This window comes from Festucalex cinctus, unplaced genomic scaffold (genome assembly GCF_051991245.1).
Source record: "Festucalex cinctus isolate MCC-2025b unplaced genomic scaffold, RoL_Fcin_1.0 HiC_scaffold_39, whole genome shotgun sequence".
Lineage (NCBI taxonomy): Eukaryota > Metazoa > Chordata > Actinopteri > Syngnathiformes > Syngnathidae > Festucalex > Festucalex cinctus.
Window position 1 is genome coordinate 33,939 of NW_027520286.1, and position 11,567 is coordinate 45,505.

Sequence of the window (11,567 nt, forward strand, 5' to 3'; positions counted from 1 at the left end):
CTTCACCTATCTTCATCAAACTTTAGATTCTGCATCTGGACGCTGGGGAGAACGTGTCCTGTGAGTTTCAGGGCTCTGCGACCTCCGCAAGGGTCAAAGGTCGGCCGCTCACCCACTTCCGGGCCTGTATGTGGAAAATTCACCTTTTCACCCCCAAATCTCAACCAAACCTTCACCTATCTTCACCAAACTTTAGATTCTGTATCTGGACGCTGGAGAGAACGTGTCCTGTGAGTTTCGTGGCTCTGCGACCTCCGCAAGGGTCTCAGGTCGGCCGCTCACCTACTTTCAGGAGGCCTGCATGTGGGAAATCTGACTTTTTCTCCCCCAAATGTCAACCAAACCTTCACCTACATCCACCAAACTTTAGATTCTGTATCCGTACGCTGGAGAGAACGTATCCTGTGAGTTTCGTGGCTCTGTGACCTCCGCAAGGGTCAAAGGTCGGCCGCTCACCTACTTCCGGGCCTGTATGTGGAAAATCTCACCTTTTCACCCCCAAATGTCAACCAAACCTTCACCCACATCCACCAAACTTTAGATTCTGTATCTGGACGCTGGAGAGAACGTGTCCTGTGAGTTTCATGGCTCTGCGACCTCCGCGAGCGTCAAAGGTCGGCCGCTCACCTGCTTCCAGGAGGCCCGCGTATGGAAAGTCACCCCTTTCCTCCCCCTGAACTCAACCGAACCTTCACGCTTGGAGCTACGTGCTTCATTTTTTAATATGTCGTAGCCCGGGAGCCGGGCTTCGTCTATACCCGATTTCAATAACGTGGCTCCACGTTTAACCCTTCAAACGCGCCTCCGAAGCCACACGGGTAGCCGAACGGGCCCCGTCGCCGCTACGTTCGGCCCCGTGGACACGCCCCGCTTGGACCTACGCACTTGATTCTTCAATATGTTGGAGCCCGGGACCCAGGCTTTCTGTAGACCCCATTTCAACAACATAGCTCCATGTTTACCCCTTCAAATTTACACTAAATCGTTTTCCCGCCTTTTTTCAAACTTTAGCCCTTCTACCACCTTGCCCGGGGTCTAGCGGGCACCCCGTTTCATCCTCAATGCCCAATTCAAACTATGTTACACTAGGGGGACCCATCCACGTGCCCTGCCAGTTTGGGCCCTCTAGGGACACCGGAAGCCCCCAAAAAATGCCTCCCGTGTCACCAAACGACAGCCCCGACCTGCCCTTTTCCTGATTTGCGCGTCCCTGGCGCGGCTCCGCCTCCGCGTGGGGGTGTGGTTCTCGCATATGTGCGACATCACTTCCTGTACTCTGTCTCTGTGAAATTTCAACTGGCTAGCTCAATGCTAACCCAGTCAAACAGGCCTCCAAAACGACGGCCGAAAACAGCTTTTTGGACGAGCTATAGCGGGGCGCCGCCACAAGGGGGCGACTCGGTTTTCACATATGTGTGAGCCCACTTCATGTACTCTGTCTCTGTGAAATTTCAACCGGCTAGCTCAATGCTAACCCAGTCAAACAGGCCTCCGAAACGGCCGAAAACAGCTTTTTTGACCAGCTATAGCGGGGCTCCGCCACAAGGGGGCGACTCTGTTCTCACATATGTGTGAGCCCACTTCCTGTACTCTCTCACTGTGAAATTTCAACCGGCTAGCTCAATGCTAACCCAGTCAAACAGGCCTCCGAAAAGGCCGAAAACAGCTTTTTGGACGAGCTATAGCGGGGCGCCGCCACAAGGGGGCGACTCGGTTCTCACATATGTGTGAGCCCACTTCCTGTACTCTCTCTCTGTGAAATTTCAACCGGCTAGCTCAATGCTAACCCAGTCAAACAGGCCTCCGAAACGGCCGAAAACAGCTTTTTTGACCAGCTATAGCGGGGCTCCGCCACAAGGGGGCGACTCTGTTCTCACATATGTGTGAGCCCACTTCCTGTACTCTCTCACTGTGAAATTTCAACTGGCTAGCTCAATGCTAACCCAGTCAAACAGGCCTCCGAAACGGCCGAAAACAGCATTTTGGACCAGCTATAGCGGGGCGCTGCCACAAGGGGGCGACTCGGTTCTCACATATGTGTGAGCCCACTTCCTGTACTCTCTCACGGTGAAATTTCAACTGGCTAGCTCAATGCTAACCAAGTCAAACGGGCCTCCGAAACGGCCGAAAACAGCTTTTTTGACCAGCTATAGCGGGGCTCCGCCACAAGGGGGCGACTCTGTTCTCACATATGTGTGAGCCCACTTCCTGTACTCTCTCTCTGTAAAATTTCAACCGGCTAGCTCAATGCTAACCCAGTCAAACGGGCCTCCGAAATGGCCAAAAACAGCTTTTTTGACCAGCTATAGCGGGGCTCCGCCGCAAGGGGGCGACTCTGTTCTCACATATGTGTGAGCCCACTTCCTGTACTCTCTCTCTGTGAAATTTCAACCGGCTAGCTCAATGCTAACCCAGTCAAACGGGCCTCCGAAACGGCCAAAAACAGCTTTTTTGACCAGCTATAGCGGGGCTCCGCCACAAGGGGGCGACTCGGTTCTCACATATGTGTGAGCCCACTTCCTGTACTCTCTCACAGTGAAATTTCAACTGGCTAGCTCAATGCTAACCAAGTCAAACGGGCCTCCGAAATGGCCGAAAACTGCTTTTTGCCCACGCTATAGCATGGCACCGCCACAAGGGGGCGACTCTATTCTCACATATGTGTGATGTCACTTCCTGTGCTCCGCGTCTGACGAGTTTCGTGGCGCTGTGAAATCCTCAGGGGTCAAAGGTCACCCGCTCTCACCTCTCCCGGGCCTCTGTATGAAAGTCACATTTTTACCCCCCAAATAGGAACCAAACTTTCACCTACGTCCACCAAACTTTGGATTCTGTATATGGACGCTGGGGAGAACGTGTCCTGTGAGTTTCAGGGCTCTGCGACCTCCGCAAGGGTCAAAGGTCAGCCGCTCACCTACTTCCGAGGCCTGTATGTGCAAAATTCACCTTTTCACCCCCAAATCACAACCAAACCTTCACCTATCTTCACCAAACTTTGGATTCTGTATATGGACGCTGGGGAGAACGTGTCCTGTGAGTTTCAGGGCTCTGCGACCTCCGCAAGCGTCAAAGGTCGGCCGCTCACCTACTTCCGAGGCCTGTATGTGTAAAATTCACCCTTTTACCCCCAAATCACAACCAAACCTTCACCTATCTTCACCAAACTTTGGATTCTGTATTTGGACGCTGGGGAGAACGTGTCCTGTGAGTTTCAGGGCTCTGCGACCTCCGCAAGCGTCAAAGGTCGGCCGCTCACCTACTTCCGAGGCCTGTATGTGCAAAATTCACCCTTTCACCCCCAAATCTCAACCAAACCTTCACCTATCTTCACCAAACTTTGGATTCTGTATATGGACACTGGGGAGAACGTGTCCTGTGAGTTTCAGGGCTCTGCGACCTCCGCAAGGGTCTAAGGTCGGCCGCTCACCTACTTCCGAGGCCTGTATGTGCAAAATTCACCTTTTCACCCCCAAATCTCAACCAAACCTTCACCTATCTTCACCAAACTTTGGATTCTGTATATGGACACTGGGGAGAACGTGTCCTGTGAGTTTCAGGGCTCTGCGACCTCCGCAAGCGTCAAAGGTCGGCCGCTCACCTACTTCCGGGAGGCCCGCATGTGGAAAGTCACACCTTTACCTCCCCCTAAACCCAACCAAACCTTCACCTATGTCCACCAAACTTTACATTCTGTATCTGGACAGTTGGGAGAACGTGTCCTGTGAGTTTCAGGCCTCTGTGACCTCCGCGAGTGTCAAAGGTCGGCCGCTCACCTATTTCCGGGCCTGCGTGTGGAAAGTCACACCTTTCCTCCCCCTAAGCTCAACCAAACCTTCACCTATGTCCACCAAACTTTACATTCTGTATCTGGACAGTGGGGAGAACGTTTCCTGTGAGTTTCACGCCTCTGTGACCTCCGCGAGCGTCAAAGGTCGGCCGCTCACCTGCTTCCAGGAGGCCCGCGTATGGAAAGTCACCCCTTTCCTCACCCTGAACTCAACCGAACCTTCACGCTTGGAGCTACGTGCTTCATTTTTTAATATGTTGTAGCCCGGGACCCGGGCTTCGTCTATACCCGATTTCAACAACGTGGCTCCACGTTTAACCCTTCAAACGCGCCTCCAAAGCCACACGGGTACCCGAATGGGCCCCGTCGCCGCTACGTTCGGCCCCGTGGACACGCCCCGCTTGGACCTACGCACTTGATTCTTCAATATGTTGGAGCCCGGGACCCAGGCTTTCTGTAGACCCCATTTCAACAACATAGCTCCATGTTTACCCCTTCAAATTTACACTAAATCGTTTTCCCGCCTTTTTTCAAACTTTAGCCCTTCCACCACCTTGCCCGGGGTCTAGCGGGCACCCCGTTTCATCCTCAATGCCCAATTCAAACTATGTTACACTAGGGGGACCCATCCACGTGCCCTGCCAGTTTGGGCCCTCTAGGGACACCGGAAGCCCCCCAAAAATGCCTCCCGTGTCACCAAACGCCAGCCCCGACCTGCCCTTTTCCTGATTTGCGCGTCCCTGGCGCGGCTCCGCCTCCGCGTGGGGGCGTGGTTCTCGCATATGTGCGACGTCACTTCCTGTACTCTGTCTCTGTCAAGTTTCGACTCGCTAGCTCGATGCTAACCGCCGACAAAAGGCCCTCCCGGACAGACCCTGTGGGCCTGCGGTCCCGACTCGGCCCCTCTGCCGCTCGTTTGGACCCCAGGCCCTACTCTAAACGTGCCTGGAAGGCGCTCGTGCCAAGACCTTTGGCTCTCCCCATCCCTGCCCTTGTATGGGTAGGCATGGTTAGGGTTTGGTTAGGGTATTCTAACCCTAATCAAAAAGCCCATATTTTCGACCCATAAAGTCCAAATTTTTAGTCCAAAAATTCCAAAATATGATCATATTTTGGAATTAGGGTTGGTGCATAACCCTAACCAAAAGCCCATATTTTCGACCCATAAAGTCCAAATTTTTAGTCCAAAAATTCCAAAATATGATCATATTTTGGAATTAGGGTTGGTGCATAACCCTAACCAAAAGCCCATATTTTCGACCCATAAAGTCCAAATTATGATTCAAAAAAGTCCAAAATATGATCATATTTGGTGAGGGTTGAGGTTAGGGTTGGTGCATAACCGACCAGGAATATGAATCCATAATTCCATATTGGAATCAAGACTTGGAACACTTGGACGTAATGTTAAGTCAATGGGAGAAATTTTTCACAGCCAACAGCGCCACCTACAGGCCAAAATTGGCAACTGCACCCACTCAAAACTTGGGCGCCCACATTCCAATTTCATCACCCAAGCTCGAGGACTTAGAAAAATTTCGACGTCCAACTCCCCATACAAAGACTTGAAAACTGGAAGACCAAGTTGGAATTTGGAAGACAAAGTTGGAATATGGGCGAAAAAGTTGGGTCCCAGAATTGGAAAACTTGGAATCTTCCAATTTACATTCATTCTCTATGGGCAAACCCTAACCCTAACCCTAACCCTAACCCTAACCCTAACCCTAACCCTAACCCTAACCCTAACCCTAACCCTAACCCTAACCCTAACCCTAACCCAGCCTGTGCCGCCTTCTCGGCCCTAAACCCAACCCTCGGAGGACCTAGGTGACCCTTACCTATTAATGTGTATTAATGCCCTACTGTATGAAAACCCTAAACTCAACCAAATTACTGTGTGTCGAAAACCCGAATTGTCAATCTGCTAACCCTAATTGGATGTAACCCTTATTGCGGAGTATTGGAACCTAAATTAAGATGTAGCCCTAATTGTGATATACTTACCGTTGTACTTACCTGTGGGATGGGAGCCTATGCTACTTACCTGTACTTACCTCAAATCTGAAGACAGCCAACCCTGACCCAGATTGGATGGGTGGATGACTAACCTCAAACTAGAGTAGTCTTATGTAATAGGTGGCACGGTGTGTGCTCTGCGTAAAACCTGCGATAGGTGGCAAGACTCTACAACCTGCGTAAAACCTGCTAAATTATGGGATGGGAGTGTCAGTGCTTGTGCGAACTTTGGAGGAGATGGAAGTCTGGAAAAGAACATAGCCGGGGGAGTTGGATGGAAAACGGATGAAAGAGGAGAAGCAGATGGAGGAAAGGATAAGGGGGTGCCATAAGAGAAAATACAGAATTGAATACCACACCCAAAAGAAGAAAAGAAACCGCAGCCAAAAGATGGATGAAAGCCATGCAGAGCAGAAGTGAAACTCAGACAAGAGAAGAAGCCAAAGGAAAAGGAAAGAAAGAAAGCAAAGTAACAGCACATGCAAAGCTCAAAACGAAGAAGGAACCGTCCTGGGTATGACATTAAACTGCAACCAAAGAGAAAGCAAAATAACAACACATGCAAGACTCAAAAAGAAAAAGAAGAAGCCAAACAAGGTTCATGGGATGCCGAAAAGGACAGATGGGGTCCCGCCTGAAGAAGGACAAATACCTCCGAAACGTCGCGATCGGGCCCCATCTCAACAAAGCGCTCTGGGGTGGTAATTAATTTAGAATAACAAAGGCGAAACACATACATACAAAGCTCAGATACGAGAGAAAAAGAAAGGCCAAGCAAAGGAGACAGAAAAGACTAAGTTAAGTAGAAAGAAGCTCATGCAAGAGAAAGAACTTAAATTAAAGATAGAAGAAAGACCAAATTGGGAGGAGTGTTTGTGGCGCTGAGGACTCTGAGGCGCGGAAGGGCTCGAGTAATGGCAGGACCGTGCACTTCCTCCCTTATTGGGAGTTTCTTTCCTCTCACCTAACCAGCCTGTGCCGCCTTCTCGGCCCTAAACCCAACCCTCGGAGGACCTAGGTGACCCTTACCTATTAATGTGTATTAATGCCCTACTGTATGAAAACCCTAAACTCAACCAAATTACTGTGTGTCGAAAACCCGAATTGTCAATCTGCTAACCCTAATTGGATGTAACCCTTATTGCGGAGTATTGGAACCTAAATTAAGATGTAGCCCTAATTGTGATATACTTACCGTTGTACTTACCTGTGGGATGGGAGCCTATGCTACTTACCTGTACTTACCTCAAATCTGAAGACAGCCAACCCTGACCCAGATTGGATGGGTGGATGACTAACCTCAAACTAGAGTAGTCTTATGTAATAGGTGGCACGGTGTGTGCTCTGCGTAAAACCTGCGATAGGTGGCAAGACTCTACAACCTGCGTAAAACCTGCTAAATTATGGGATGGGAGTGTCAGTGCTTGTGCGAACTTTGGAGGAGATGGAAGTCTGGAAAAGAACATAGCCGGGGGAGTTGGATGGAAAACGGATGAAAGAGGAGAAGCAGATGGAGGAAAGGATAAGGGGGTGCCATAAGAGAAAATACAGAATTGAATACCACACCCAAAAGAAGAAAAGAAACCGCAGCCAAAAGATGGATGAAAGCCATGCAGAGCAGAAGTGAAACTCAGACAAGAGAAGAAGCCAAAGGAAAAGGAAAGAAAGAAAGCAAAGTAACAGCACATGCAAAGCTCAAAACGAAGAAGGAACCGTCCTGGGTATGACATTAAACTGCAACCAAAGAGAAAGCAAAATAACAACACATGCAAGACTCAAAAAGAAAAAGAAGAAGCCAAACAAGGTTCATGGGATGCCGAAAAGGACAGATGGGGTCCCGCCTGAAGAAGGACAAATACCTCCGAAACGTCGCGATCGGGCCCCATCTCAACAAAGCGCTCTGGGGTGGTAATTAATTTAGAATAACAAAGGCGAAACACATACATACAAAGCTCAGATACGAGAGAAAAAGAAAGGCCAAGCAAAGGAGACAGAAAAGACTAAGTTAAGTAGAAAGAAGCTCATGCAAGAGAAAGAACTTAAATTAAAGATAGAAGAAAGACCAAATTGGGAGGAGTGTTTGTGGCGCTGAGGACTCTGAGGCGCGGAAGGGCTCGAGTAATGGCAGGACCGTGCACTTCCTCCCTTATTGGGAGTTTCTTTCCTCTCACCTAACCCTAACCCTAACCCTAACCCTAACCCTAACCCTAACCCTAACCCCCCTTCTTGCTCTGACTCTCGGAGGGACAACATCTCCCTACTGTCTGCAGAAGCCATTCATTATTAATTAGCAGTTTCACTAGTTTTGTTTTTGTTTTCTTTTGTATTTCATTGTGCCCACGCCTGAAGAAGACCCCTAAAGGTCGAAACGTCGCGACGGGCATAAGTTTTTTTGTACTTTTTTAATTTTTTTGAAAAACCTTTTTTTTATATATATATATTTTTTTTACTTTTTTGAGTTTTTTTTGTTGATTTTTTGTTTTATTATATATATAACAAAAGAATTCATATATATATATATATATTTATATATATATTCATAACTCAATTCATATATATATATATACTCATATAACTATGTATGAACAGTATGATGATGATTGGACCGTGGTGCGTTACGGTAGACGTCGCCAACGTAACGGTCAACAAAATTGGCAAAGGGAGAGGGGTGGGGACCGGCCACTCCGGAGCCGGGGCGGACGAGGGCACTGGGGGATGGACCGCGCACTTCCCTCCTCCCGCTTTGACGGAAGGAGGAATCCTGCTTCCTACCCTAACCCTAACCCTAACCCTAACCCTAACCCCTAACCCTAACCCTAACCCTAACCCTAACCCTAACCCTAACCCTAATCCTACCCAGCTAGCATGGAATTAGAACCCAGTGCGGGGAAATTCCACACTGTCGACCGAGCCTTTCCTGGAATCCGACAAATTTTCAAATAAACGTTTAAAACGCCTAAAAACGGCAAAAATGCATTGCTCTCTTCTGAAATGTATCTCACGCTAATTTTAGTGTCATAAAAATGCTTTTTTGGGGCTAAAAAATGCAATTAAAAATTTAAAAAACTGCAGTTGGCCTACTTGGCCACATGATGGCGGCAAGAGACCGTATAATAACTTTACACCACAAAATTTGACTTTTTTAACTGAGGGCACAAAAGTTGGAATTGGGGTCCGCTTCCTGGAACTTGACCAAAAGTCCGACATATTGACACAAGATGTTGCCGGCTCAAGAATTCTTTCCAAGTTGGTCTAGAACTTGGAAGGTCAGCCCAATTCCTGGAAAATACAACTTGGTCTATATCTTGGAAGGTCAGCCCAATTCCTGGAAAATTACCTTATCCACCTTTCACTCATTGCCACCATGAAGGTAAGACTCACCATGTGTCACGCTCCTGGTTCCACACATTCTATTTCTAAAAATCATTCATATTGACAAATTACTCATCATTTTCACCCGCTTTATCAATTCATGACTTGGGCGTTTTCAAGTTCAAAACCCTAACTCCACCATTCACTCATTGCCACCATGAAGGTAAAACTCAACCAGTGTCACGCTCCTGGTTCCACACATTCTATTGCTAAAAATCATTCATATTGACAAATTACTGATCATTTTCACCCGCTTTATCAATTCATGACTTGGGCATTTTCAAGTTCAAAACCCTAACTCCACCATTCACTCATTGCCACAATGAAGGTAAAACTCAACCAGTGTCACGCTCCTGGTTCCACACATTCGATTTCTAAAAATCATTCATATTGACAAATTACTGATCATTTTCACCCGCTTTATCAATTCATGACTTGGGCATTTTCAAGCTCAAAACCCTAACTCTATAAAAGCCCTACCTGCTTTTTCGTTTCAAACTTTGCCACTATGAAGGTAAGACTCATCCTGTTTCACTCTCCTGGTTCCACACATTATATATACTTTTTTAATTTTTTAATGATTAATATTGACAAATTACTGCTCATTTTCACCCACTTTCACCGCTCATGGGTGAAGTCATCCAGACAGAGGAAAAGGTAAGTCTTTCACAATGACACTTTATCCATTGCATGTTATTAGTAGCTAAAAACGTAAACATGACTCTTTTGTTTCAAAATCATGAGCAGCAGAAGGCCAGGAGGACGCGGGACAGGATGAGGAAAAGGACGGAGACGAAGACGACGTCCATAAGGGGACAGGATGAGGAAAAGGACGGTGACGAAGACGACGTCCATAAGGGGACAGGATGAGGAAAAGGACGGTGACGAAGACGACGTCCATAAGGGGACAGGATGAGGAAAAGGACGGTGACGAAGACGATGTCCATAAGGGGACAGCCAACATGTTAAATGTTTAAAATAAAGTTCAACAAAAAGTTAAGGGGACAGCCAACACAGGAGGACGACACACTTGAGCGACACGTTATGTATGTTAAATGTTTAAAATAAAGTTCAGCAAAAAGTTGTAGTTCATTGTCTTGAAAGTAAAGTTTGACAATTGGCAGTTTATGTCTTTAAAAATTCTGCTTGTGACCAGCAATTCCTGGAACTGGACCTTGGTTCAGGGTCAGATTCCAGGAACTGGGCGTAGACGGGTGAATGACCCAGCGGATCGGCGAGCCTCAATCCCGGTGTTCTCGGCCCCGCTTCGCCGGGCCTCGGTGTGCTTGGGGCCCGCTTCGCGGGCCAGGTTTAGCCCATCGGTAGGATTCCTGGAAGTTGACCTCGGTCCAGTTGAATTCCTGGAATTGGACCTAGGGTTAGGGTTAGCTTCGCGGGGCCTCGGTGCGCTTGGGGCCCGCTTCGCGGACCAGGTCGAGCCCATCGGTAGCATTCCTGGAATTCGACCTCGGTCCAGGTTGAATTCCTGGAATTCGACCAAAGGGGAGCTTGACCCACGAAACCCGGGACCAACCATACCGGTGTTCTCGGCCCCGCTCCGCGGGGCCTCGGTGCGCTTGGGGCCCGCTTCGCGGGCCAGGTGGAGCCCATCGGTAGCATTCCTGGAAGTTGACCTCGGTCCAGGTTGAATTCCTGGAATTTGACCGAAGGGGAGCTGGACCCACGAAACCCAGGAAGAACCATGCCGGTGTTCTCGGCCCCGCTCCGCGGGGCCTCGGTGCGCTTCGGGCCCGCTTCGCGGGCCAGGTGGAGCCCATCGGTAGCATTCCTGGAATTCGACCTCGGTCCAGGTTGAATTCCTGGAATTCGACCGAAGGGGAGCTTGACCCACCAAACCCGGGAAGAACCATGCCGGTGTTCTCGGCCCCGCTCCGCGGGGCCTCGGTGCGCTTCGGGCCCGCTTCGCGGGCCAGGTGGAGCCCATCGGTAGCATTCCTGGAATTCGACCTCGGTCCAGGTTGAATTCCTGGAATTCGACCGAAGGGGAGCTTGACCCACCAAACCCGGGACCAACCATGCCGGTGTTCTCGGCCCCGCTCCGCGGGGCCTCGGTGCGCTTGGGGCCCGCTTCGCGGGCCAGGTGGAGCCCATCGGTAGCATTCCTGGAATTCGACCTCGGTCCAGGTTGAATTCCTGGAATTCGACCGAAGGGGAGCTGGACCCACCAAACCCGGGAAGAACCATGCCGGTGTTCTCGGCCCCGCTCCGCGGGGCCTCGGTGCGCTTCGGGCCCGCTTCGCGGGCCAGGTGGAGCCCATCGGTAGCATTCCTGGAATTCGACCTCGGTCCAGGTTGAATTCCTAGAATTCGACCGAAGGGGAGCTTGACCCACAAAACCCGGGAAGAACCATGCCGGTGTTCTCGGCCCCGC